The sequence below is a fragment of the Hyaena hyaena genome, unplaced genomic scaffold, assembly GCF_003009895.1.
Source record: "Hyaena hyaena isolate Hyena2069 unplaced genomic scaffold, ASM300989v1 scaffold_234, whole genome shotgun sequence".
Lineage (NCBI taxonomy): Eukaryota > Metazoa > Chordata > Mammalia > Carnivora > Hyaenidae > Hyaena > Hyaena hyaena.
In genome coordinates this window covers 1,403,372-1,429,290 of record NW_024080865.1, presented here as the reverse complement: position 1 = coordinate 1,429,290, position 25,919 = coordinate 1,403,372, and the positions used below count along the sequence as shown (strand labels likewise).

The 25,919-nt window shown below is 41.1% G+C and overlaps 1 protein-coding gene and 1 long non-coding RNA gene across 5 annotated transcripts in view; one reads left to right on the top strand and one right to left on the bottom strand.

Annotated features, from left to right (window-relative positions):
* The window catches only part of TMEM108 (transmembrane protein 108), a 364,038-nt gene that overhangs the window by 316,879 nt on the left and 21,240 nt on the right, over positions 1 to 25,919 (top strand). The gene's annotated exons all lie outside the window — the stretch shown is intronic.
* LOC120239540 lies at positions 2,484 to 8,682 on the bottom strand. The gene is made up of 2 exons (XR_005530452.1): positions 8,511 to 8,682; positions 2,484 to 3,158 (listed from the first exon to the last, which is right to left on the bottom strand). It is a non-coding gene; the product is annotated as an uncharacterized LOC120239540 (long non-coding RNA).

Below are 25,919 nucleotides of genomic sequence, written 5' to 3'. Positions count from 1 at the left end.
GAAACCACTCAATGTGCAACTATAATTGGATCAGTGTTTCTGAGTCTTGGCTTCATCAGCGAAGTTCCAAAAATCCTATTGGTTCTAGTGAAAAGCCAAGTTTGGGAACTATATATTAGATGCACACGAAAATACCCTAGAATACAAAATCGGTGTCTTCTCAAAAGCTAATGTTACCTCTCTTCCAAAATTTTGAGATTGCATCATTGGATGATCCTGTGACTACTTTGAGAGTTTTGTTTACAATTTTATTTTTATGTTAGCCTAACAGAAAGGTAACTAAACAAAAACACGGAACATAGAAGCTTTAGTTGGCTTAGAAATTTTCAGTGCTCTGGCACTTGGGTGGCTCAGTCATTTAAGTTCCTGACTTCAGCTCAGCTCATGATCTCATGGTTCATGGGTTTGAGTCCCGCATCAGGTCCTGTGCTGACAGCTCAGAGCCTGTAGCCTACCTCAGATTCTGTGTCTCCCTCTTTCTCTGCCCCTCCCCCACTCACACTCTGTATTTCTCTCTGTCTCTCAAAAATAGATAAACATTTAAAAACAATTTTTTAAGAAATTATAGGGTTTGCTATGCATCATGTGTGAGCAAGAGTTATAGCTCTGAACAAAATTAGAAAGCCTTGGTTCACGTTTCAGCCCTATCACTTACTACCTATGTGATTTTACTTTTCACCTATGTGATCTTCATCTTGAACTTCCTCCTTAAACTGATGGAAGCCAACTAGATATTTGAACAACAGAATGACATGCTCGGGTTTAGGGGGAACCTCTCTCCAGAATATTAAAAAACAAGAGACTAAGATGTTGTTCAAGGGTGACCAGGGTATTAATAATGCTACCTTCACCCACCCATTCCAACCTTCATGAAGGTCAAGATAAGGAGAGCAATCTGATGCTGATTTCGGCTTAAGAGTTAGAAGACCCTGTTTTTTGTAAGGGCTCCTTAAACTGAAGCATATATGTTATTAGTTCTTTGAAAATAAAGATGTGAGATCCGAGCCTACAAGAGCAGTGACATAACAAGAATCTGATGTGACCTCAGATCTTGTTAAGATCCTGTCCACTGGGGAACTGGAAGTCCAGTGTCCCATGCCAAGGATTGTTGTGTCTGCTTCTGCCCTGTGCATTCTACTCAACTGTGATTCAGTACCTTAGGACCTTAACTAACTTGGCATGTGGCATCTGTCCCAGCTCTATTACCTTCATGCTTCTAGATTGACAGAAAAGTACTAGGTATGAGATTTGAATTGGGATAAAGATTGTGCAGTAAAAGGAAACAATCACTTCTTACACACATGGAGGTAGCTTTGGAGCCCACCAAGGACCTCATTGTCTTCTCAGTTGTGATGCTCAGGCTCTCCCATTCAGAAAAAGAGCAGCGTTTTGTCTTACCTATCATCCAATTTAATCATACAGCCCATTTCTCAAACTTCCCTTCACAAGCACCAGATAGACACGTGGTTGCTCCTAGATTTTATTCCTTGACATTCTGGAGAAGCATTGATTTGCTTGTGTCCTTACAGGTTGCTTAGCAATGAAACCACAGGAGGCAGGGCAAGCAGCACGTAACTTCACAGGTGGCCCTTGCTGTTGCATTGGTTTCCACCCTCTGTTTCAGCTCAGTTTACTCTTTTTACTGTTCTGTAAAGTCCTGATCTCAGTGTTTATATGACAAGACTTATGTTTGTGCCTGTTCTCTTGTAAACCACCTGGAAACATTTTGAAAGCATGAATGGCCCACACCATACACAAATTCTATCATTTCAGACTTCCATGTCATGTCTGTGGTGGGAGCACAGTTAGGTATCAGGGCACACATCTGGAAATTCACTCTCCTGTGGAGCCGCCCAAGAAATTTGATCAGGCATCTGACCGACTTCTGCCATGCTAGTATAGGCACAGAAGGATGAGCTGGCATCCAGAAAATCACATGGCAACCATCCCTGTCTCTGGGGAAGCTTTGCCAGGAAGCCTATTTACTACAATGAATTGTATAGAACAGAAATATTAGGGTTTTGACATTGGATTCTAGCAGCACATTTGTGAAATGGCAGAGGATGGAAAGAACAGGACCTTGGGGTTAGACAAGACCTGGGTCTCAACCTCAGGCAAGAGAGACACAAAATTCATGACCAAGAGAAGAGTGCGCACAGTGTGGCATGGTTCTTTTGCTGGCACGGCGACATGCATGCACACCGCACTAGATCCCTGCACTTCTGATCCCACTGAACAGAACCTGGCAAGCCCAGCTCAGAAAGGGGTTTATGGAGCCAGGCAGCCTCCTTAACTGTAGCAGTAGCCTGTCAGATCTTACTTTAAATGTCACAAAACCATTTTTTACAGAGATATAAATTTCTAAATTAGCTTTTTCCTTTACACATTCCTTTGGCATATGTGCTAAGCACATGTTTAAAAAAACTGACTATAGTTCAATTCTGATTTTCTTACTTTAAAATGATCAGCACTTCACACTCTTATGCATCATATAAGCCTTACATCGTTTTTGAGCTCACAGGAGGGTGGACAAGTGTGAAAGTACAGTTTTGTGGGTCATACCAAGTTAGCACCTGCAGGAATTTTGTATCTGGACTTGTTACCATCCGGGTGACTTCCAGTGCTCAGGTTTTCAGCCAGAAGTATCGGAATATCACAGTGCAGCATTTGGAAATGGTTGTGAAGAAGAAAAATGCTACAACATCCTGCTTCAAGGCACTGGATTTTTTCTTTACCTCCTAAGGTTTGAAATTAGGACTTTGTTTAAACACACATCTTCATCGAGGTTTATGTTGTTAAAAACACTTCTGTTCGCTTCAACATCCCTAAAACCGTGATGTATGTTACACCTGCCAGCAGCCAGGCAGCACTCATGACACTTATCATTGTGCACAGGTGAATGTTAGTTGTAGCTCTGCTCCCCATCTCTCCATTTGAGGCCAATACATCACTGGTACTATGTATATTCAGCTGCTGTTTAAAAAGTTCCATACAACAAAGGCCATAAAGATTCACTGTGACAAAGCATGGACACAAAATGTTGCATTTGCAAAGGGCATTGAAGTAAGGCAGCAGAGCCGAAATTTGATATTTGTGGAAGAAATGTCCATGATTGTATGAATGGTCTCCATTCTGTAAACCAAAGCAACGATTAAATTCTAGATGAAATCAAAAGAAAGGAAACACTGATATAGCAGTTGAAATCAGGTTGTGTTTTTTTGCCGAGATGCTTGCAAAAGGATTGGCAGTTACTTTATGATATAATTGAGGCAATATATGATAAAAGATATAGGTAAGTCTAAAGGAGCTCTTTTATTAAATATAAGATAAAAATTATAATTGTAAGAAAGCATTATGTCACAGTTTGTATTTTTTCTTATACATGAAACAACAGTATTTTACTTCTTTAAAAAAATTTTTTTTAATGTTTTATTTATTTCTGAGAGAGAGAGAGAGAGACAGCCTGAGCAGGGGAGGGTCAGAGAGAGACAGAAACAGGCTCCAGGCTCTGAGCTGGCTGTCAGCACAGAGCCTGACGTGGGGCTCCAACCCACAAATCATGAGATCATGACCTGAGCCGAAGTCGGACATTTAACCGATTGAGCCACCCAGGTGACCCCGCAGTATTTTACTTCTTATAGTTGATGGAATCTGGTACTTAAAACAGAAGAGCTAAAATTTCCTTAGATAACTATTATATCTATTGCCCAATTGTTAGCAATGGAAGACTGACAAAATTTACTACCAGAATTACATGTCTGGCCACAAGCTGATGCACCCTCAGATGGTTTTGATGTGAACAACAAAGATTTCATGGTCTTAGAGATGGAAATGCTAAAGCCCAGAATCCAACAGCCTCCATTTAGTCACTGGATATTTATTTAATCAAATGACCATGAGTGTGTGAAGCATGGATGCCCTTTTACCAATGTTCCATGTGGACACTTGGGCTTAGAGGGGACAAGAGGGGAAGAAGAGGCAAAAACAGAGAGGAGAACCAGATAGGAGGAACTTTCATTTCAGACAGCTATTGACTTAGCCCTGAGCAGTGTTTATTTTCTTTAACCTCTGCTCCACGACACCTTCTCCACAATCCCTCCCACCTTTTCTTCTGTCCCCACGCCCATGTTCTTCCTTTGCCTTTGTCCCCTCCTGCCCTACATTCCTGTCCTAAACCTTGAGATGGCAGATTAATTGGGGGTGGGGAAGGGAATGGGGCCTGTAGGGAGAAAGCAGCACAAACAGCAAGCCTTGACAAAACACTTTAAAAACTTAAAATTGCCAGTCTTTTTCCATCTCAAATCCTAGATCAGGAGTTGCAAACTATAGCCTGCTGCCTGTTTTGTAAATAAAGTTTTATTGAGTCACAACCACACCCATTCATTTATATCTTGCCTATGTCTGCCTTCACACTACAGTGACAGAATTGAATAATCTCAACAGACACAATATCCACAAAGCCTAAAATGTTTACTAGTGTGTCTAGATAATGTGCTTCCCCAAGAGTATTCTGCAGAATTCTAGTTGTGCAAAATGTTCAACAGATGTTGCTAGAAAGAAAACGATTCTCAGGTCAAATATTTTTAGAAACTTTGCTTTTCAAGGAAACAACCTCCTTGACTTCCACCGCAGCAACTTCTTACTTGACACATCCCCAAAAGCAAGGGAATCAAGAGCAAAAATAAACTGTTGGGACCTCATCAAGATTAAAAGCTTCTGCACAGCCAAGGAAACAACCCAGAAAATTAATAGGCAACCAACGGAATGGGAAAAGATAGTTGCAAATGACATATCAGATAAAGGGTTAATATCCAGAATCTATAAGGAACTCACCAAACTCCACGCCCGAAAAACAAACAACCCAGTGAAGAAATGGGCAGAAGACATGAACAGACACTTCTCCAAAGAGGACATCCAGATGGCCAACAGACACATGAAACGATGCTCAGCATCCCTCCTCATCAGGGAAATACAAATCAAAACCACACTGAGATACCACCTCACGCCAGTCAGAGTGGCTAAAATGAGCAAATCAGAGAACTCTAGATGCTGGCGAGGATGTGGAGAAACGGGCACCCTCCTGCACTGTTGGTGGGAATGTAAACTGGTACAGCCCCTCTGGAAAACAGTGTGGAGGTTCCTCAGGAAACTAACAATAGAACTCCCTTATGACCCAGCAATAGCACTGCTAGGAATTTACCCAAGGGATACAGAAATGCTGAGGCATAGGAGCACATGTACCCCAATGTTCATAGCAGCACTCTCCACAATAGCTAAAACATGGAAAGAGCCTAAGTGTCCATCAACAGATGAATGGATCAAGAAGATGTGGTTTATCTATACCATGGAATACTACATGGCAATGAGAAACAATGAAATCTGGCCATGTGTAGCAACATGGATGGACCTTGAGGGTGTTATGCTGAGCGAAATAAGTCAGGCAGAGAAGGACAAATACCATATGTTTGCACGTATAGGAGGATTAGGAGGAACTTGACGGAGGAACAAGGGGGAGAAGAAGGGCGGAAATGGTGGGGGAAAGGGAGAGAGGCAAACCATGAGAGACTCTTGAATGCTGACAAAAACTGAGGACTGATGGATGTGGGGGTGAGGGGGGGTGGGCATAGAGGAGGACACTTATGGGGATGAGCACTGAGTGTTATGTAGAAACTAATTTGACAATAAACTATTTGTAATAAAAAAAAAAAAAAAAAAGAAACTTTGCTTTTCAATCACAGGACTCCTTAGAGCCTTTAGTACCTGAATGTGAATTGTGAATTTCTGAGGATTGGCTGAAGAATGCAGCATTTTCCCAAGCTTATTTGGGAACATTTTTCTTACACAGCTCTTGATGGGGATAGAGTTTCTCAAAACACACTTTAGGAAATAGCCTCTTTAACAATATCCAAGATACATTTATTAAGTAAGAAAAGCAAGATGTGTCCAGTACACATTCACCTGTATAAAGAGTGGGAAGGAAATGTAGTTAAGGGTTTACTTGTGAATGTTTCAGTTATCTCTTGAAAGGTCCAAAACTAGTTGGTAACACTGCTTACTTTCAGGTGAGCTGAAGCTGGGAGTGAGACTTTTTCTGCATTTTGACTTTTCAGTCATACCAGTATACTTTATTACCTAAATAATCAATCAATCTGTCAATCAGCATAATTAAATTTTGAAACAAAAATGCAGAATGGTAAACCACTTTGTAAAATGGTTTGACAATTTTTAACAAAGTTAAATATATGTTTACCATATGTCCCAACAGTGCTACTCCTAGGTATTGACCCGCAGAGAAATGAGAACATATGTCCATCCAAGGACTTGTAAACAGAGCTTCACAGCAGCTTTATTCATAATAGTCCTAAACTGGAAACAACCCAAATGTTTATCATTAGATGATTGAGCGCAGATTGGGGCACAGTCATGTAATGCAATATTACTTAGCCATAAGAAAGCAACAAACCACTGATTAAGCAAATTAATAAGTTTCACAGATGTTATGCCAAGTGACAGCAAGAAACAAAACAAGAATAGAAGAAACAAACCTATAGTGATAGAAATCAGATTATTGGTTGCCTGGAGTAGGTATAGGAGGATATCTGACTGCAAAGGGACACAACGGAACCTTCCAAGGGGATAAAGATGTCCTTTATCTTCATTGAGGTGGTGTCTACATAAATTTGTACATTTGTCATAACTCCTCAATCTGTACACCTAAAATGTGTGGATTTATTTTTTTTTAATGTTTTTATTTATTTCTGAGATAGACAGTGTGGACGGGAGAGGGTCAGAGAGAGAAGGAGACACAGAATTTGAAACAGGCATCAGGCTCTGAGCTAGCTGTCAGCACAGAGCCCGGCGCAGGGCTTGAACCCACGGACCATGGCATCATGACCTGAGCCAAAGTTGGACACTTAGCCAACCGAGCCACCCAGGTGCCCCTAAAATGTGTGGATTTAATTGCATATAAATTATACCTCAATGAAGTTAATTTTAAAAGGAAAGAAATAAATGTCTCCCTGAATCAATCAAAAGGGAGCCATGAAAAAGGAAGGAATATTCAAGAATGAGAAGATGGAGTCAAGTTAGCCCTCTGGTATGACTGCACACAGGATAAGTTTCTGCCCTATAGTAGGGGAACCCCAGAGAAAAAGAAATGAGCAGACCCTACCTGCACTGGTTCTTTTGTTTGCTACCTGAGGAGTCTGATTTACAAACCAGCAGAGCTGCTCCACCTGGTTGAAGGTCCCTATTTACCATGAATGAGTCTGGTGCCCCTTTCTCCCACATGCTGTGCACTGGATCATACTATGCTTTAGGCTGTCCCTGATGGTATTCGCTCTGTATCTGATGAGACCTTGCTAATTCAAAGGGTAGCTCCAATGGTCATTTTGGGTAAAACATTTGGTGAAAATGTAAACAACACAACTAACTTTGCTACAGCCCTGAAAGATTATCCCAAATGGGTTGTTTCCAATTACAAACCAATTGAGCTCCACAGTAAAAGACAGTAAAGAAGCCATTTGACTCTTAGAACACATCTCCTGGGGCACCTAGGTGGCTCAGTCGGTTAAGCGTCTGACTTCGGCTCAGGTCATGATCTCACGGTTCGCAGGTTTGAGCCCTGCATCAGGCTCTGTGCTGACAGCTAGTCAGAGCCTGGTGCCTGTTTCAGATTCTGTGCCTCCCTCTCTCTGACCCTCCCCTGCTCACGCTGTCTCTCTCTCTCAGAAATAAATAAAACATTAAAAAAAACATTTTTTAAAAAAGAACACATCTCCTGATGGAAATAACATGGTTGGTTAAATACATACATACATACATGCATACATACATACAAGCCAACATCTAAAAGTCCACCAGAGTGAAATAAGATACTGCAGCCCAAATCTAACCTCAAGGCAGCCTGTGTTCTTTTTTCCTCATTCCCACTTCAAGGCCAAGTGTGTTTTCCCACTGAGCATAGGAATCAGCCTTATCTGCAGACCTTTTAAAGGTAAATCTTTCTTATGACACAGTAAAAAACCAGTGGCTGTCTTTGTTTACAGATGTCCACATGTAATCTAGCAGATCTGTCTAGGCGGAGGTGCAGACCCACTGGGGACTGCAGCACATGAATGGGATGTGTAACCAAGGCTGGGTAGGACGTGACTCAGAGCCTGCACACAAAGCAAGACAGACCTGGGCTTACAGCTCAGCACTGCCACATACCAACTGTGAGATCTCAGCCAAATAACTTAAACCTCTTTGCATGTTTCCTCATCTGTAAGGTAGCTATGGCAATAATACCTAGTTTGAAAGATTATTACATGGATTTAATGAGATAACATAGGGGTTCCATTTACTATTGCTGTGTAACAAACTTCCCCCTAAACTTAGCAGCTTATAACAATGACCCCATTTATTTTGTTCACAAACCTGCATTCAGGACAGGACTCAGTGGGGACAGCTTATCTCTACTTCACTTAGTATCAACTGGGCTGAAATCACCTAAAGATTAGTTTACTCACCTGTTTGGCAGTTGATGCTGGAGAGACACCTATAGCGGGGGGCTTAAAGAGCTAGGGCTCCTGAGGCATGTCCCTCTCTGTATGATCTATCCAACATGGCAGTGTCATCTTATTGCATGTCATCCTTTATGAAGTCATAGTGATGGGGTTTTGGAGTGGTGGCGGGGGTCTGGAGCTGACAACCAAGAAAGAATTCTTGAGATGTCTTAGGTGGAAAAAGGTGATTTTATTAAAGCATAGGACAGGACCCTTAGGCAGAAAGAGCTGCACAGGGGTTGTGAGGAGTGACTGATTATATACCGTGGAGTTGGGCAAGGTAAAGGCAAAAGGGAGGCCTCCAGAAGGATTTTCACATGCTAAAGAGGATTCATAAGATACTGGGGGCCTAGCTATTAACAAGTTAAGGTGGGTTTTTTTCCTCTAGCAAAGCATTAATATTAAGACAGTAGGGAATTCCTAGAATGTTTTACTCTGCCTATCTCAAGTATTTGTCTGTGGGCTGCAGATTATAAGGAACTTTGTCACAGTGTGTAACAGTGTGGTACTGTTAGGGCTCCAAGGAACTGAGTATGGGTTTCTAGAGATTAGGCTTTTGATAAGATTGCTGTTTTCTTATAATTTACTAAGACATTTGTAAACTGATGAAGATTCATGTCCTGCACAACTGTGATCTCTATCAGTTAACCATTGGTTTTTTTCCTTTCCTTTGTTCTTGGACACTCAAGAGTACGTGAGAGATGTCACACTTATCTGGGGCCATGGGAAGGTTGTTAGCTTGTGCTTTGCCCCCAGCTTGCGTTATGCTCCATCATTAATAGTAGAACTTGGAACTCGTAGCGTCATTTCTGCCATAGTTACAGGTTTGCCCAGATAGAAGGGGAGGGAACGTAGACCTCCTATCTCAAGGAATGTCAACATCACATTATAGGAAGAACCCGTGGGATGAGATATTTTAAGGCAGTCTTGTTTGAAAACTACTATCTGGCATAGTGGTAAAGTATATAACATGGACCTTGAAACAGTAGGATCAAATAAATGATACCTTTTTGACCATTACTACTGCTACCACCACTGTTAGTGCTATCACTTCTAGTAGTAGTAGTAGTAGTAGTAGTAGTCGTCGTCGTCTTGTCATGGTAGTAGTAGTAATAGTAGTAGTATCATCATAATTGCCAGTAAACATGAGACAGCTATCACTGTTGATATTCTAACATGGTGAGTGAAAGCCATTGTTCATATTCTAATGGTGGGTAAAAGCCACAGACACAATGCCACTTTCAGGAAATCACTTAATGGAAACCTTGCACTGGCCCAAAACTTCTGCAGCATACTTGCAGTGAGGGAAGTGGGGGAAGGTGATATCATCATTGTGAATGGAGAGGTCTATGAATACACAAGCTGTTTTTAAAAAAGAAAAAAAAAAATGAAACCTGGGGAGCAGAGAACAAAGACAGGTTTCCATATAAAGATGGGCTTGTTATACCCCTGCAGCCTCCTCCATGATGATGATGTCCATTGGAACCCCTTATCCCCAGCTCTCCTCTCCTCCAGGAAAAGTAATGCAGCATGAGCTTACTAAGTCCTTTAATTCACAATGTGTCATACCTGCATCACAATGCATGGACTTCTCTGGACTCATGTCCCTCTGTGTAGCCCCACTGAAGACCAAGGGCAGAATTTAGACTTCATTAAATGAAAGGCGTTTATTTGGTAAGTGCCCAAGAGAAAAAAAGACCATAAATCCAAAGTGCAAAATCATGGAGTTAGTGTAGAATTGTTTCTTAATGGAAAAAGATCTCTATGGCTACTCCTAATCCTCCCCTGGCTTATTATGTTCTCAAAAAGTGGCTCTATTTAGAAGTGGACCCGCTTGTCATGGGCTAACTCCTGATCTGTTGCAGCTGCTCTCCTGCACTGTTTCTGAACCTCGGCTGCCAAGTCAGCTCACATCAACCTGGTGGTGAGCAAGACCCAGGAAACAACAAACACACCTTTTCCGGTTGTGCTTTACAAATGCAAATTAATTTCACCTAGGGCAGAGAGTTTAGATTCCCTTTGTTCAAGGCTCACTTTAGATTAAAAAGGTAAAGAAAACTTCAGACCCAGTAGGGCAAGAAGGCTTGTTGCCAGAAAAAAGCAGCTACTGAAGTTGCCAAGCAGTGTGGAATGGAGCATTGCTGTAGGCTACCTGACTATTTGTGTTTCAAACTTACTAAATGCCTGGGCCATTTCCTGCATGGCCTCTCCTGCCCTACCTCTTCTCCTTAACTTGTGTGGATGGTGGAGGACATGGTCTCCTAACAAAACCAGTAACCAATTCCTCTGCATTCCCTTAACAATAGCAATCAAATTGGGTGAGATTGGAATCACCTAGAGAAATTAGATATGTATTTTACACTTTCAGAACATCTCAATTTGAAATAACCACATTTATAATGCCCAGTAGCCACATGTGACTAATGGCTACCATATTGGAGAGTGTAGACTTAGATAATACTGTGTAGTAGACAGTGTTATAAACCCCTTGTATATTAACTCATTTAATCCTCACAATAATCATGAGATAGTGTTATTAATCTCATTTTATAGGTGAGGAAATTAAGGCACAGACAGTTTAAGTAATTTACCCAAGGTCACTGAGCTAGAACATGGGAGTAAGGGGTTTGAATCTTGGCAGTCTAGCTTCAGGGTCAGCCACATTACCACAGAGCCCTCCTGCTCAACCATAACTCTCTGGAGGATGGGAGGAACATTTCTTTTTGTATTCACATAGCATAAACAATTTAGTTCAGATAGGACACCCCATAAATATGTGCTGAATGAATTAACTGATTGAGAGGAAGATGAGATGGTGATAAGGGATTTGTCACATGTTCAGCCAACAGGATTAAATGCTTTCAATCATCAGCATATATTATTGGGTGGGAGAAATAGATTTCTTTGGTGTATTAATTTTTTAATTTTAATTCCAGTATAATTAACATACATTGTTATATACAGTGATTCAATAATTCTGTATATCAATACTCAGTGCTCTTCATAATAAGTATACTCTTAATCCCCTTAATTCATTTCATCCATCCCCCACCTACCTAACCTCTGATAGGCTTTTTAAAATTTTTCTTTTATTTTTTAATTTATTTTTATTTGCTTTTATATACTTTTTGTTTATCTTTTATTTTTTTAATTTATTTTTATTTTTTTTTTTTATTTTTTTTTTAAATGTTTTATTTATTTCTAGGAGAGACAGAGAGAGAGACAGCGTGAGCAGGGGAGGGTCAGAGAGAGAGGGAGTCACAGACTGAAACAGCCTCCAGGCTCTGAGCTGGCAGTCAGCACAGAGCCCGACGCGGGGCTCGAACCCACGAACCGCGAGATCATGACCCGAGCGAAAGTCGGACGCTTAACCAACTACGCCACCCGGGCGCCCCTATTTTTATTTTTTAATATAATTTATTGCCATATTGGCTTCCATACAACACCCAGTGTTCATCCCAACAAGTGCCCTCCTCAGTGCCCATCAACCCACTTTCCATTCTCCCTGACCTGCCCCTCCCCCCATCAATCCTTAGTTTGTTCTCAGTCTTTAAGAGTCTCTTATGGTTTGCCTCCATCCCTCTCTGTAACTTTTTTTCCCCTTCCCCTCCCCTATGGTCTTCTGTTAAGTTTCTCAAGATCCACATATGAGTGAAAACATATGGTATCAGTCTTTCTCTGCCTGACTTATTTCACTTAGCATAATACCTTCCACCTCCATCCATGTTTCTATAAATGTCCAGATTTCATTCTTTCTCATTGCCATGTAGTATTCCATTGTATAGATAAACCACATCTTCTTGATCCATTCATCAGTTGATGGACACTTAGGCTCTTTCCATGATTTGGCTATTGTTGAGAGTGCTACTATGAACATTGGGGTACATGTGCTCCTATGCATCAGCACTCCTGTCTTCCTTGGGTAAAATTCCTAGCAGTGCTATTGCTGGGTCATAGAGGAGTTCTATTGCTAATTTTTTGAGGAAACGCCACACTGTTTTCCAGGGGAGCTGCACCAGTTTACATTCCCATGAACAATGTAGGAAGGTGCCCTTTTCTCCACATCCTCATCAGCATCTAGAGTCTCCTGATGTGTTCATTTTAGCCACTCTGGTGTGAGGTGGTATCTCAGTGTGGTTTTGATGTGTATTTCCCTGTGATGAGTGACATTGAGCATCGTTTCATTGTCTGTTGGCCATCTGGATGTCTTCTTTAGAAAAGTTTCTGTTCATGTCTTCTGCCCATTGCTTCACTGGATTATTTGTTTTTCGGGTGTGGAGTTTGGTAAGTTCTTTATAGACTTTGGATACTAGCCCTTTATCTGATATGTCATTTGCAGCTATCTTTTCCCATTCTGTTGGTTGCCTATTAGTTTTGTTGATTGTTTCCTTTGCCGTGCAGAAGCTTTTTATCTTGATGAGGTCCCAATAGTACATTTTTGCTCTTGATTTCCTTGCCTTTGGAGATGTGTCGAGTAAGAAATTGCTGTGGTTGAGGTCAAGGAGGTTGTTTCCTGCTTTCTCCTCTAGTGTTTTGATGGTTTCCTGTCTCATATGCAGGTCCTTCATCCATTTTGAGTTTATTTTTGTGTATGGTGTAAGAAGGTGGTCTAGTTTCATTCTTCTGCATGTTGCTGTTCAGTTCTCCCAGCACCCTCTGTTAAAGAGGCTGTCTTTTTTGCATTGGATACTCTTTCCCGCTTTGTCAAAGATTAGTTGGCCGTACATTTGTTGGTCCAATTCTGGTGTATTCCAGTCTATGTGTCTGTTTTTGTGCCAGTACCATACTGTCTTGAGGATTGCAGCTTTGTAGTAGAGGCTAAAGACTGGGATTGTGATGCCTCCCGTTTTGGTTTTCTTCTTCAATATTACTTTGGCTATTTGGGGTCTTTTGTGGTTCTATACAAATTTTAGGATTATTTGTTCTAGCTTTGAGAAGAATGCTGGTGCAATTTTGATTAGGTAGATTGCTTTGGGTAGTATTGAGATTTTAACAATATTTATTATTCCGATCCATGAGCATGGAATGTTTTTCCATTTCTTTGTGTCTTCTTCAATTTCCTTCATAGGTTTTTAAATAGTTTTTAGCATACAGATCTTTTACATCTTTGGTTAGGTTTATTCCTAGGTATTTTATGGGTTTTGGTGCAATTGTGAACGGGATCAGTTTCTTGATTTTTCTTTCTGTTGCTCCATTTTTTTAAATTTTTAATTAAGTAGTTTCCATGCCCAAAATGGGGCTTAAACTTATCACCCTGAGATCAAGAGTCACATGGTCTACCAACTGAGCCAGCCCAATATGCTTTATTTTAAATAATTACCCTCAGTGGTTTTTTTTTCAACAAGAACATTTTTTTCCTTGAAACATACTTCAGAATAAATAGTTCCATTCCATTCCATTATGCTATGGAAATACACAAAGAAATAATGTTTCCTCCCATCCTCCAGGGAGTTATGGTTGAGCAGGAGGGCATTTTGGTAATGTAGCTGTCCCTTTATAAAGCCAGACTGCCAAGAGTCAAACTTACATGTGTGTGTGTGTGTATAAAAATCCATTGAAGAATACACATTTCCTTCAAGTACACACAGAAGAAGCCACATAAAAAGAGACATAACAAATATTATGAATTTAATAAAACTGAAATTAGGTGCACCTACATGGCTCAAGTGGTTAAGCATCCAATTCTCAATTTCAGCTCAAAATATGATCTCACAGTTCATGAGATCAAGTCCTGTGGCCAGCTCTGCATGACATGTCAGGGCATGCTTGGGATTTTCCATCTCCCGCTGCCTCTCTCCTGTGCTCTTTCTCTCTCTCAAAATAAACAAACTTTAAAAAAAAGACTGAAATCATGCCAAGTGTGTATTTCAACTGAAATGACATAAAACTAAAGATCAATAATTTTAAAAAGCTGGAAAATCTATACCATAAATATTAAATATTTAATATGTAAATATTAACACACTACTGCACAAGCAGTGGACCAAATAAGAAATCAAAATATATCTCAAAACAAAAGAAGAAACACAAAATTCCAAAACCTATGGTATGCAGCAAAAGCAGATGTTAGAGTGAAATTTATGCTATAAATGCTCGTATTAAGGAAAAGAGTTTAAATAAATAGCATTATACCACAAGGAATTAGAAAAAAGAATACAGTTGAAATTTAGTAGAGGAAATAAATAATACCAAAGAAAAATCAGAAATAAATAAAATAGAGGCCAGAATAAACAATAATGTAGCACTGAAAATAATGACCAAGCTTTCCATAAGAATAAATAAAATTGGGAATGCTTTACACTAACAAAGAAAAAAGAGAAGAGTCAAAAACTAAAATAAATGGAAGAGAAAACAATACAACAGATAACTGCTGAAATACATAGTGTGGTAACAGATTACTATAAAAATTATATACATACAAATCAGATAACTTAGGAAAAGAAACCAGATAATTCCTAGAAACGCCAAAGTTACCATGACTAATCATGAATTTTTAATCCAAGAAATAGGAAATCTTCTTAGACCAATAACAAGAATGAAAGCTAAATTAGCAATCAAAAATCTCCCAGCACAGAAAAGCCCAAGAGCACATGGTTTCATTGGTAAATTCTACCAAACATTTTTTAAAAAATAATTGATGACAGTCTTTGTCAAAATCTTACCAAGAATCAAATAGAAAGAACACATTCAAATCATTCCATGAGGTCAATACTATCATGATACCCAAAGCAGGATAATAACAATACAAGAACAAGAAAGCCTAGTTTGTCTAATATAAGTATTACTACTCTGGCTTTCTGTTGAGATCCATATTCATGATACATGTTTCTCCACCCCCTTGCTTTCCATCTACAGGTTTCTTTGGATCTAAAATTAGTTTCTTGTTAGGCAGCATATAGAAGGAACTTGTTTTCTTTTTTTCTTTTCTTTTTTTTTATCCATTCTGATGCCTTATATCTTTTGATTGGAACATTTAGTCCATTTACAGTCAAAGTAATTATTGATAGATATGTAACTTATTGCCATTTTAGTACTTATTTTGTGGTTGTTTCTGGAGATTTTCTCTAATCTTTCTTGTCTTTGGCACTTTTGGTCTCTCCTTTGCACTCAAAACTTCCCTTTAATATTTTTTGCAGGGCTGGTTTAGTGGTCATGAACTCCTTTAGTGTTTTTTGTCTGGAAAACTCTTTATCTCTCTTTCTATTCTGGGTTTTTTTTTTTATGTTTTTATTTCTGAGAGAGAGACAGTGGGAGCAAGGAGAGGGTCAGAGAGAAAGGGAAGACACAAAATCTGAAGCAGGCTCCAGGTTCTAAGCTGTCAGCACAGAGCCCGACGCAGGGCTCAAACCCCTGAACCGTGAGATTATGACCTGAGCCATAGTCAGACACTTAACTGAATGAGCCACCCAGGTGTCCCTCTCTCTTTTTATTCTGAATGATAGCCTTATTGGATAGAGTATTCTTGGGTGCAGATTTTTCCCCTTCAGAACTTTGAAAATATGCCACCCTCTTGTGGCTTGCCAAGGTTCTTTTTTTTTTTTTTTTTTTTTTCCTTCCAAATTTCTGTTGAGAAATCTCCAGCTAGCCTTTTGGGTTTTCCTTTGTAAGTTAAATAAATTAAAGACTTCTTTTGTCTTGCTGCTTTTAAGAATTTTCCTCTGTCGGAAACAACCTCCTTGACCTCCACCGCAGCAACTTCTTACTTGACACATCCCCAAAAGCAAGGGAATCAAGAGCAAAAATAAACTGTTGGGACCTCATCAAGATTAAAAGCTTCTGCACAGCCAAGGAAACAACCCAGAAAATTAATAGGCAACCAACGGAATGGGAAAAGATAGTTGCAAATGACATATCAGATAAAGGGTTAATATCCAGAATCTATAAGGAACTCACCAAACTACACGCCCGAAAAACAAACAACCCAGTGAAGAAATGGGCAGAAGACATGAACAGACACTTCTCCAAAGAGGACATCCAGATGGCCAACAGACACATGAAACGATGCTCAGCATCCCTCCTCATCAGGGAAATACAAATCAAAACCACACTGAGATACCACCTCATGCCAGTCAGAGTGGCTAAAATGAGCAAATCAGAGAACTCTAGATGCTGGCGAGGATGTGGAGAAACGGGCACCCTCCCACACTGTTGGTGGGAATGTACTGGTACAGCCCCTCTGGAAAACAGTGTGGAGGTTCCTCAGGAAACTCACAATAGAACTCCCCTATGACCCAGCAATAGCACTGCTAGGAATTTACCCAAGGGATACAGAAATGCTGAGGCATAGGAGCACATGTACCCCAATGTTCATAGCAGCACTCTCCACAATAGCTAAAACATGGAAAGAGTCTAAGTGTCCATCAACAGACGAATGGATCAAGAAGATGTGGTTTATCTATACCATGGAATACTACATGGCAATGAGAAACATTGAAATCTGCCCATGTGTAGCAACATGGATGGACCTTGAGGGTGTTATGCTGAGCGAAATAAGTCAGGCAGAGAAGGACAAATACCATATGTTTGCACGTATAGGAGGATTAGGAGGAACTTGACGGAGGAACAAGGGGGAGAAGAAGGGCGGAAATGGTGGGGGAAAGGGAGAGAGGCAAACCATGAGAGACTCTTGAATGCTGACAAAAACTGAGGACTGATGGATGTGGGGGGGAAGGGGGGATGGGCATGGAGGAGGGCACTTTGGGGATGAGCACTGAGTGTTATGTAGAAACTAATTTGACAATAAACTATTTGAAAAAAAAAAAAAAGAATTTTCCTCTGTCACTGTGTTTTGCAAATTTAATTATAATGCCACTTGGCCTGCTTTTATTGATTTTGATGGGAGTTCTCTGTGCTTCCTGTATCTGGATGTCTATTTCCTTTCCCAGATTAGTGAAGTTTTCTGTTGTTATTTCTTGAAATAAATTTTCTGCCCCTTTTTCTCTCCCTTCTTCTGGGACTCCTATAATATATAATATGTGTGTTATTGTGTTTGATGGAGTCACTGAGTTCCCTAGGTCTATTCTCATGTTGCATAATTCTTTCTTTTCTTTGGCTTCATTGTTTTCCATTAGTTTGTCTTCTAAGTCACTAATTCATTCCTCTGCTTCTTACAGCCTACTGCTCTTTCATCAAGCCTGTTTCCAATTACATTTATTGCCGTCTTAATCTCTGACTCTTTTTTTAACTCTTTTATCTCTGGTAAGGGTCTCACTGATGTCTTCTTTTCTCAAGCCCAGTATCTTTATGACTGTTGCTTTAAATACTCCATCAGGCCTTTTACTTATCTCTGTTCTGCTTAGACTCTAGCTATGGCCTTATCATGTTCTTTCATTTGGGATGAATTCCTCCATCTTGATGCTTTGTCTGCTGTCAAGTGTCTGCTGTCAGTGTGTTCAAAAAATCAGTTCTGTCTCCTATCCCCAATAGTAACAGCCTTATGAAGAAGACATCTTGTAGTGCTCAGGATCTGGTGCTTCAGGGAATGTCTCTGGTGTGTGTTGCACATGCTCTGCTGTTGTATTTTGGCTGCTCTATCCTTCAGGCCAGTTGTCTGCAGAGGTTTTTCCTACCTTCTGTGGGCAGTGTTTGGTGCCTGGCCTGAATGCAGCAAGTTTTATCTCTAGATGTGCTCTGGTCTGCTTGTGAAATGAGACCTGACACCAACTCCACCAGAACTGAGCTCCTGTACAGCTGACTCTCTGACTGGGACATAGTTGGGCAGGGGTTTGTGCTGGTCTTCTAGGGGTGGGGTCTGCCATGCTGTGGCATGCTTGCCTAAAAGGGCAGTCTGGCCAGAGCATGGGGGATGGGGCTTGATATAAGCACATTAAGCAGCCAGTGTTGGTGTTATGATGCTTCCCACAGGTGGCTCTTTGTTTATGCTGAGAGGCAGGGGAGGGAAATGGGATGAGACAAGCCTAGGGTTATCCTACTCTGCCATCTTCCCCTCCTCAAATTTGGGTGAGACAATTTTTTTTTAATATTTTAATGCTTATTTATTTTTGAGAGAGAGAGAGCACACACGCGAGCACAGGGGAGAGGCAGACAGAGAGGGAAACACAAAATCCAAAGCAGGCTCCAGGCTCTGAGCTGTCAGCACAGAGCGTGACGCAGGGCTCGAACTCACAAAAACGACAAGATCATGACCTGAGCCGAAGTCTGACACTTCACTGAGTGACCCACCCAGGCACCCCAGGTGAGACAAATATTTTTAAATTGAATTTGAAAATCTTTATTCTCATAAGGCTTCCAGGCTAATGAAAAGATGTCAGAAATACACAATGACAAAAATATAAATCTTACATATTATCATTTAGAGTGACAATCATGGTTATGATGACTAGAACCAAGAAAAGAGTATACTGAGAGAAGGTGCCCAAAAGTGGTGAATCTTTAAGGGAATATTAAGTGAGATGGAAGGAAAATATGGTTAAGACACAGGATGTAATGGATAATGTATGAGCAAGACATAGAAAAGGAATGACAAGAGGGGCAATCATCCTCCTCCTCTTTATCAGCATTGATTAGATACTGTATGTTGCAGATATTGTTCCCAGAAAGCAGACTACGAACTGCAAATTTGCATACAGGATGTTTTTTGGAAGTATTCCCAGAATCAATAACTTTAATAGAGTAAAGAAGGAAGCAGGATTGGGCAGGGAGGGAATTTGGCTGTGATGCAGTCACACCAGAGTCTTCAACCAACCTTCTAGGGAACTCTGGAGCTAGAGTGGCCCTTTACAGTTCCCCCAAATTGAAGCAAGGAGATTAGTCCTTTTGACAGCAGGAACCAGTCATTGGATCCAAGCTTCTGAGGAAGGGGGTGTACCCATGAACAAGGCATCTCTGTCTTCAACTGAGACCAGTTCCCAAAGAGAAACTAAGCTGTGTGCCACCAGCTATAAATACTCCTACTAGCTATAGAATAAGGACCTCCTTATTGGGAGTAGAAGGAGGAATCTAGATGGCAGGTAACATTGTTCACTGCACCAACTTAGTGAAAAATCTTAAGAACCAATGAAAGAACATCATGGTAAATGGAAAGCACCAGACAGAATCCCAACATAGCCAGCTTGCCTGGGAAATTGATACAAGGCCATACAACTAATGAGTGAATTTATACCTCATCCCCGTGTCTGTTTTCTCCCCTATCTCTCCAGGAGAGAGAAGAGGGAGGAGAAGGATAGAACTTAAGCACCCTTTATTACAAAGTGTCCTATTTCTAGGTCTGTAGGATTTAAACTGTGTGTTCTAGAATTTAAAAGAAATTTGGATCACATTTGGGTGGAGGGGGATACCACTTACCTATGTGCCTTAGTACCTGAGTTGTGGGAACTGTAGCTAGAGTAACTAACCAAGAACAACTAACCAAATTTGGGACAAGGAACCACCTCCCCTTCTCCCCCTGCCTAGGAGGTAGTAGCAGCTACCTTCAACTACTGAGGAAGGTGTCTACAAAAGACAACATTCCAGAGTTGGGCTGTAGTGGTGGTCCCCACATCACCCCAGGCTGAGCCTGGGATTAGAGCCTTTTAGGGATGTGCTTCAGTTTTGATTCTGATCTTATTTTCTTTGGTCAAATCAGAGGCAGGGTTTGAACCATGTGCTGTGTGTTCATCTTGGCTCCCCTTCGAATGTGTGACTTTGAATAAATCTTTTAAAATTTCTGAAACTTGGTTTTAGAGAATGAGACCCACCTCTTATAAAATATGAGTATTAACTGGGTTTGTAGGAATAAAATACCTACAAACCTAATTTGATACTTAGTAATTGTGTGTTCTGATTCAGAACTTTAGCACACTGTAAAATATAAAGTGCTAAAGTGTTTTCTACTCATGGATAAATTCTGAAAAAAATCCTTTTCAGAATGTGCTGGAATTTTCTCTTTCAATATGCATTTTAGTACCCATGATGGGGAACAAAGTAATCGCAGCCATCCCCATGGCTGACATCAGGATACCAGTTTGTCTAGAAAACACAAATCTGCACTCAGCCCTCAATAAATGTTTGTTGAATATATAAATGAAGAAATGAATGAATGGTGGAACGGTAGTTAGAGAATTCAGATTTCTCCTCTTCCAGGAAGACTTCTTGGGTCCCTCTGGCTTTTGTGGGTTCCCTGCCACGCTGGCACACGTAAAATCTATTACATCCCACATAGTCTTGAATTACATACCATCTCCCATTGTTCTCTCCTTGTTTCTGTATGTGTTGTTCTTGTCTCCTCAGTTTGACATGCACAAGATGATTTTATTAGTTTTTCCTCCAGAAAGCTACCTCTAAGTCCACACTGAATTATTCAAGTACCTAAATCCATAGATTTATACTCCAACAGAAAAGAATAAAGAGGTAGAGTGTGGGTACCCTTGTAGTCACAAGGATTAAGATTTGTTCTTTTCTCCCTCATAGGGTTTCATAACTGAGTAAGATAATATATAAAGATCACCTGGTAGAGTGCCTGGCACATGGTAGGTTCTCAATAAGTGAAAATCTAAAATTAGTAAATAGTTACCAGTATCAGTATTGGGGAGGAGGGAGGAGCAAGGAGCAAAGCTTCAGTCCCCAAGCACACACAGCCTGGAGGGCTGACTCCGAATTTAATTGTGAAACCTAGCTCATGCCCAAAACCTAAATTATACCTTGGCGTATGGGCATTCTGCCTTGAAATGGGAAATTAGGCAATTTCACAAGGATGCACAGCTGTGTTGCCTGAGCCGTTTTGTTCCAGGCAAACTGGAACAGGCAGTGAACCTTTGGCCACTGACGAGAGCCGTACCAGACATTCTGCAGCCAGCCCCATCAGGGAACCAGGCGAGAATACCAAGCAGCCTTGCACAATGCTAGCGGAGAAGCTGCAGGAGCTCAGGGGCAGGCGAGCCAGTGTGCCAGAGAGAGCAGACACCCTCTTTGACGCCAGCCTCTCCACGCAGCCCACCCCCTTCCCCCCAGACTTGCCACCGTCCCTGCCGGCCTCCCGTTCTCCTCTCAGTAAGCAGCAAGGTGTTTGTAAGGAGTGGCTGCTGAGAGAGAATGCTTCAGACTGTCAGCAAGCCCGGAGGATGTCGGGTCAAAAACCCCAGTGCTCTTTAGGTAAACGATTCTTAGGCATGATTAGGCTAGTACTTTGTGGCTTTTCTTCTCCTTCTTGCTTTTCAGAATTTAAAGCTGGGGGTAGACAGATCTTAGTGAGCTTGGCTCTTTGAGCAAGTCCCAGAACTATCTAAGGGGCTCCTTCAGATTCCCAAAGATTATGCTCGTTGAGGAGCCCACTGCCCCAGACCCCAAGCTGTGGGACTTCAGGCCCTGGAGGACTCATTTTACTGGGTCTATAGGAGCCAAGCATCTGGAGACCCCATAGGCTTCACAGAGCTGCCCTGTCAGCTGCCCTCAACAGTAAGTCCTCCCGTTTGTCCCACTTCACTGCTGCCCAGGGGCACCTGGGTGGCTCCGGTTAAGCGTCTGACTTTGACATGGTCATGATCTCATGGTTTATAGGTTCAAGCCCTGCGTCAGACTACACTGATAGTGTGGAGCCTGCTTAGGATACTCTCTCTTGCCCTCTCTCTGTCTCTGCCCCTCCTCAACTCGTACTTTCTCTTTCTCTCAAAATAAATAAATAAAAAGCTAAAAGAAAAAAATAATGACCAGAGCACATACCTTCAACCAGGAAGCCAAAGCCAAGACATATCTCTGAAAAGCCCAGATCCGGGCACTTTCACACAACCCTTTAGAACTTGGGAAGAAAGGAAGGCTTATTTGCTGTTGTAATTGGGAATGGAACGTGCAACAATGGGCACAACTGTGGAAGAGGTTCTTAGGAGGATATGTAGGACGCAGTTCCATCTCCGCCTTCCCCTGCCTCACTCCGTCGTGCGTTGTGTTCATTTCAACTAGTTAATGTTAACCACCAAAACCAGCGAGTTAAAAGTGAGATAAATACACACACTAACACACATACACACAGTTTGTACGGCCACATCACAGGACTCACATTATTTACTGCTTTCTTTTGTTGACAGTGTCAACGAAGAAGTAAACATCTATAATATTATAATCTATAATTCTGTTGTAAGCATTTAGCTGCAGAAACTCAGATGTAGGAGATTAAGTATTCTTTTATTTCCACATTGTTCAGAAAACATTATTGTGAACATTAAGTTCTGGGGCTCCAGACGTTCAAGGAGTTCACAGCCCCAAGGTAGTGACCTAAATGTAGTAGAAACTAAAACAACAGTTGCCACCTATTGAATGCCACTACTGCGTGGAGCCTCTGTATCTCTCAGGCTCCTCTCCCACCTCTGAAAGCACCCTGACCTTAGGCATTATCATCCTTACTGCATAGCTGGGGAAAACAAAGCTGAATTAATTTGCCTGGTGTCACACAACTAGGAAATTACAGAGCCAGAATTGATTCTAAATGCCATTGACACTCCCCACCCCCCACCGCCACCTCCACCAGGCTCTTGCCTTCCTACCACACCCTTGAATGAAGGGCTCTGTAGGGAGAAGGGCCACAATATGAATGGGAACAGAGTGCCCTGGGAGCACTGGACAGGGAGCCATCATTTCTGACCAGAAATACTGAAGGGCCTTGATCTTGTCAAGACAAGTTGACAGACAACTTGGGTTTTTAGAGATTGATACATTGTCACCTAACAGGAAAGGGGTATGGGGAGAAATTTTGAATGAGGTTGGAGGTATCCAAACCCAACACCTTATATGGCTCCCATGGTTAAATGGTAAGGCAATCTAGCCCTGTAGTAATGATAAATAAGCTTTGGTTTTCATGCAGCCTGCTTCCTGCATCAAGAAAGTTGTGACTATTTATATTATGTGAGTGGAATTTACCCTGACCCCTCAGTTGGATTTTGAACAGATTTTAAAACTATGTGTTCAGGCTGTTAGTCTCTCTGACCGTTTCACCTCCAAACTCTACACTTTGGCTCTGAATGCAAATATTTAAAAAGCTGAGAATCAGAGGGAATATAGATAGATGTGGCAATAGTCATGGAATTTTTGTCCCTTTTCTCTAAGTAGCCTCCGCACATATCAGTAGCTAGGTTAGGTCAGAATCTACCCACTAAGTTAAGAAAGCTCTGAGGAGCCAGAAGCTGCCATTAGGGCAGGGTGGGACTCAGTCTTTCCCCCTACCCAGTGTTCTATCTGCATGGTCCCTTCTATGGACACATGATCTTATACTAGGTTGCTGGGAAAGTTGCCTATAAAGCTCCTTTCAGCTATGTCCCCATCCAGGACCCACATGGAACTTTTTAAAAGTATTTTTTTTAATTTTAGAGTAGTTTTAAACTTACATAAAAGTTGCAAGAGTAGAACAGAGAATTCCTATATACTCTGCACTCAGTTTTCTGTAATATCTTTTATAACTATAAAACATTTGTCACAATTAATGAAAATGATATATTATTATTATCTGAAGTCCATACTTTATTCACATTTTCATTTTTCCCTAATGTCCTTTTTCTGTTTCAGGACCCTATCCAGGATGTCATATCACATTTAGTTGGCATATATCCTTAGGCACCTTTTGGCTATGATAATTTCTCAGACTTTCCTTGATTTTGATGACCTTAACAGTTTTGAGGTGTATCAGTCAGACACTTTGTAGAATGTCCCTCAATTTAGATTTTTCATGTTTTTCTTATCATTAGACTGGGGCTATAGGGGAAGGAAAACTACAGAGGTCAAGTGCTATGTTCATGTCAAGGGTATATTTTGTCACCAGGACTCTATCTCTGTTGATGGTAACCTTCATCACCTGGCTGAGGTGGTATTTGTCAGGTTCTTCTCTACTGTAAAGCTGGAACATTTTTTATTAGCCTTTTCCTTTTAGTTTGGGAAAGTACAAGCCAGCCAGGGCTGTATTTGTATTCTTTCCCATGATGTCAGTGATATGTTCCCTGAATATTAATGATCCTGTTATTTTATTAGAAGCTGAATTGACCTTTTCATCCACCTAATTCTGACTCTCATTTTTGTTTGTTTGAGGAAAGTATTTGAGAGAATGTCTTTGGTTTAAGGGTTTATGCCCCTGTCATAGCTGATTTTCTTCCCTTCTAAAATTGCAGCTCCTTGAAGGAAATGGTCATATTCTCCAATTTGTGGCCACCATACACTAGCCTCCCAGCTGTATTCCATCTGTCCCTCCATGCCACAAAAAGTGCATGGTTGGCCAGGAAGCTCCATGGCACTCCGAGGCTGCCATGGTTCTGTCTTCCATTGGAGGAACTTGTAGCCTAAATTGGAGAAATCATGATGTTGTAGAAAGAACCCAGAATTGAGATGTTTCCCTTTCCTTAAGTCTGAGCAAGAGAGGCGGAACCCAAGTCAAAATCATTCCATTCCATTCCATTCCATTGCCTATCTTCATAAAAGGTTCTTGTACTCATGTAGGATATTTTCCTGGGCCAAAAATCTCTCAGTTCCTAGGGTATCAACCAGCCAAGATCAGAGAACCTACATTTAAATCCTGGCACTTCTACATGGTAGCTGTTTTGACCTTAGACAAATGATTTGACCATATGTTAGCATGGAGATGATAGGAGGGCCTGGACTGCAACTTCTTGCCTGTTTCCTGTTCCTAAGAGAGAATCAGTGCTGTGCATGCATGCACGTATGTGTGTTCATATATGAATATATTGTTTTTGTTAGGAAGCTATGTTATGTCAGCTTCCCAGAGATGTAGCACAAGGAAAATCATGCTGACTGGAGGCCACAGGCATGGCTAATACCTGGAAGGAGGGTAACAGCAAAGATTTGCACCCTAAACTCCCTGATTTCATCAAGAAGCCAAGGTCATAAGCATAAGTTACCTCTTAAGAGCATGTGTCCAGCACACCCTAAAGGCAATGATGCATATTTTTGAAGTAAATGGTCTGAGAAATGAGGAGTTCATGTTTGATCTTTAAAATAAAAGGGAACAGGGGCGCCTGGGTGGCTTAGTCGGTTAAGCGTCCGACTTTCGCTTGGGTCATGATCTCGCGGTTCGTGGGTTCGAGCCCCGCATCGGGCTCTGTGCTGACTGCCAGCTCAGAGCCTGGAGCCTATTTCAGAGTCTGTGTCTCCCTCTCTCTCTGGCCCTCCCCTGCTCACGCTGTCTCTCTCTCTCTCCTAGAAATAAATAAAACATTAAAAAAAATTTTTTTAAATAAATAAAAATAAAAAGAATATCAAATGTGTCATATACAGCCCTGAAAGAAAACAGGTAAGAAGAAAGAAAAGCCAAAAGACCAGTAATAGAAAATCAGTTCCCAAAAGACTGTGATCATTGCTTTTGAATGTGCAGAGCAGCCTGATGGATGGGGAAAGGTGTGGTGCCAAGCAGAACCCTGAGTGAAAGTGTTGAAAAGTGTAGAC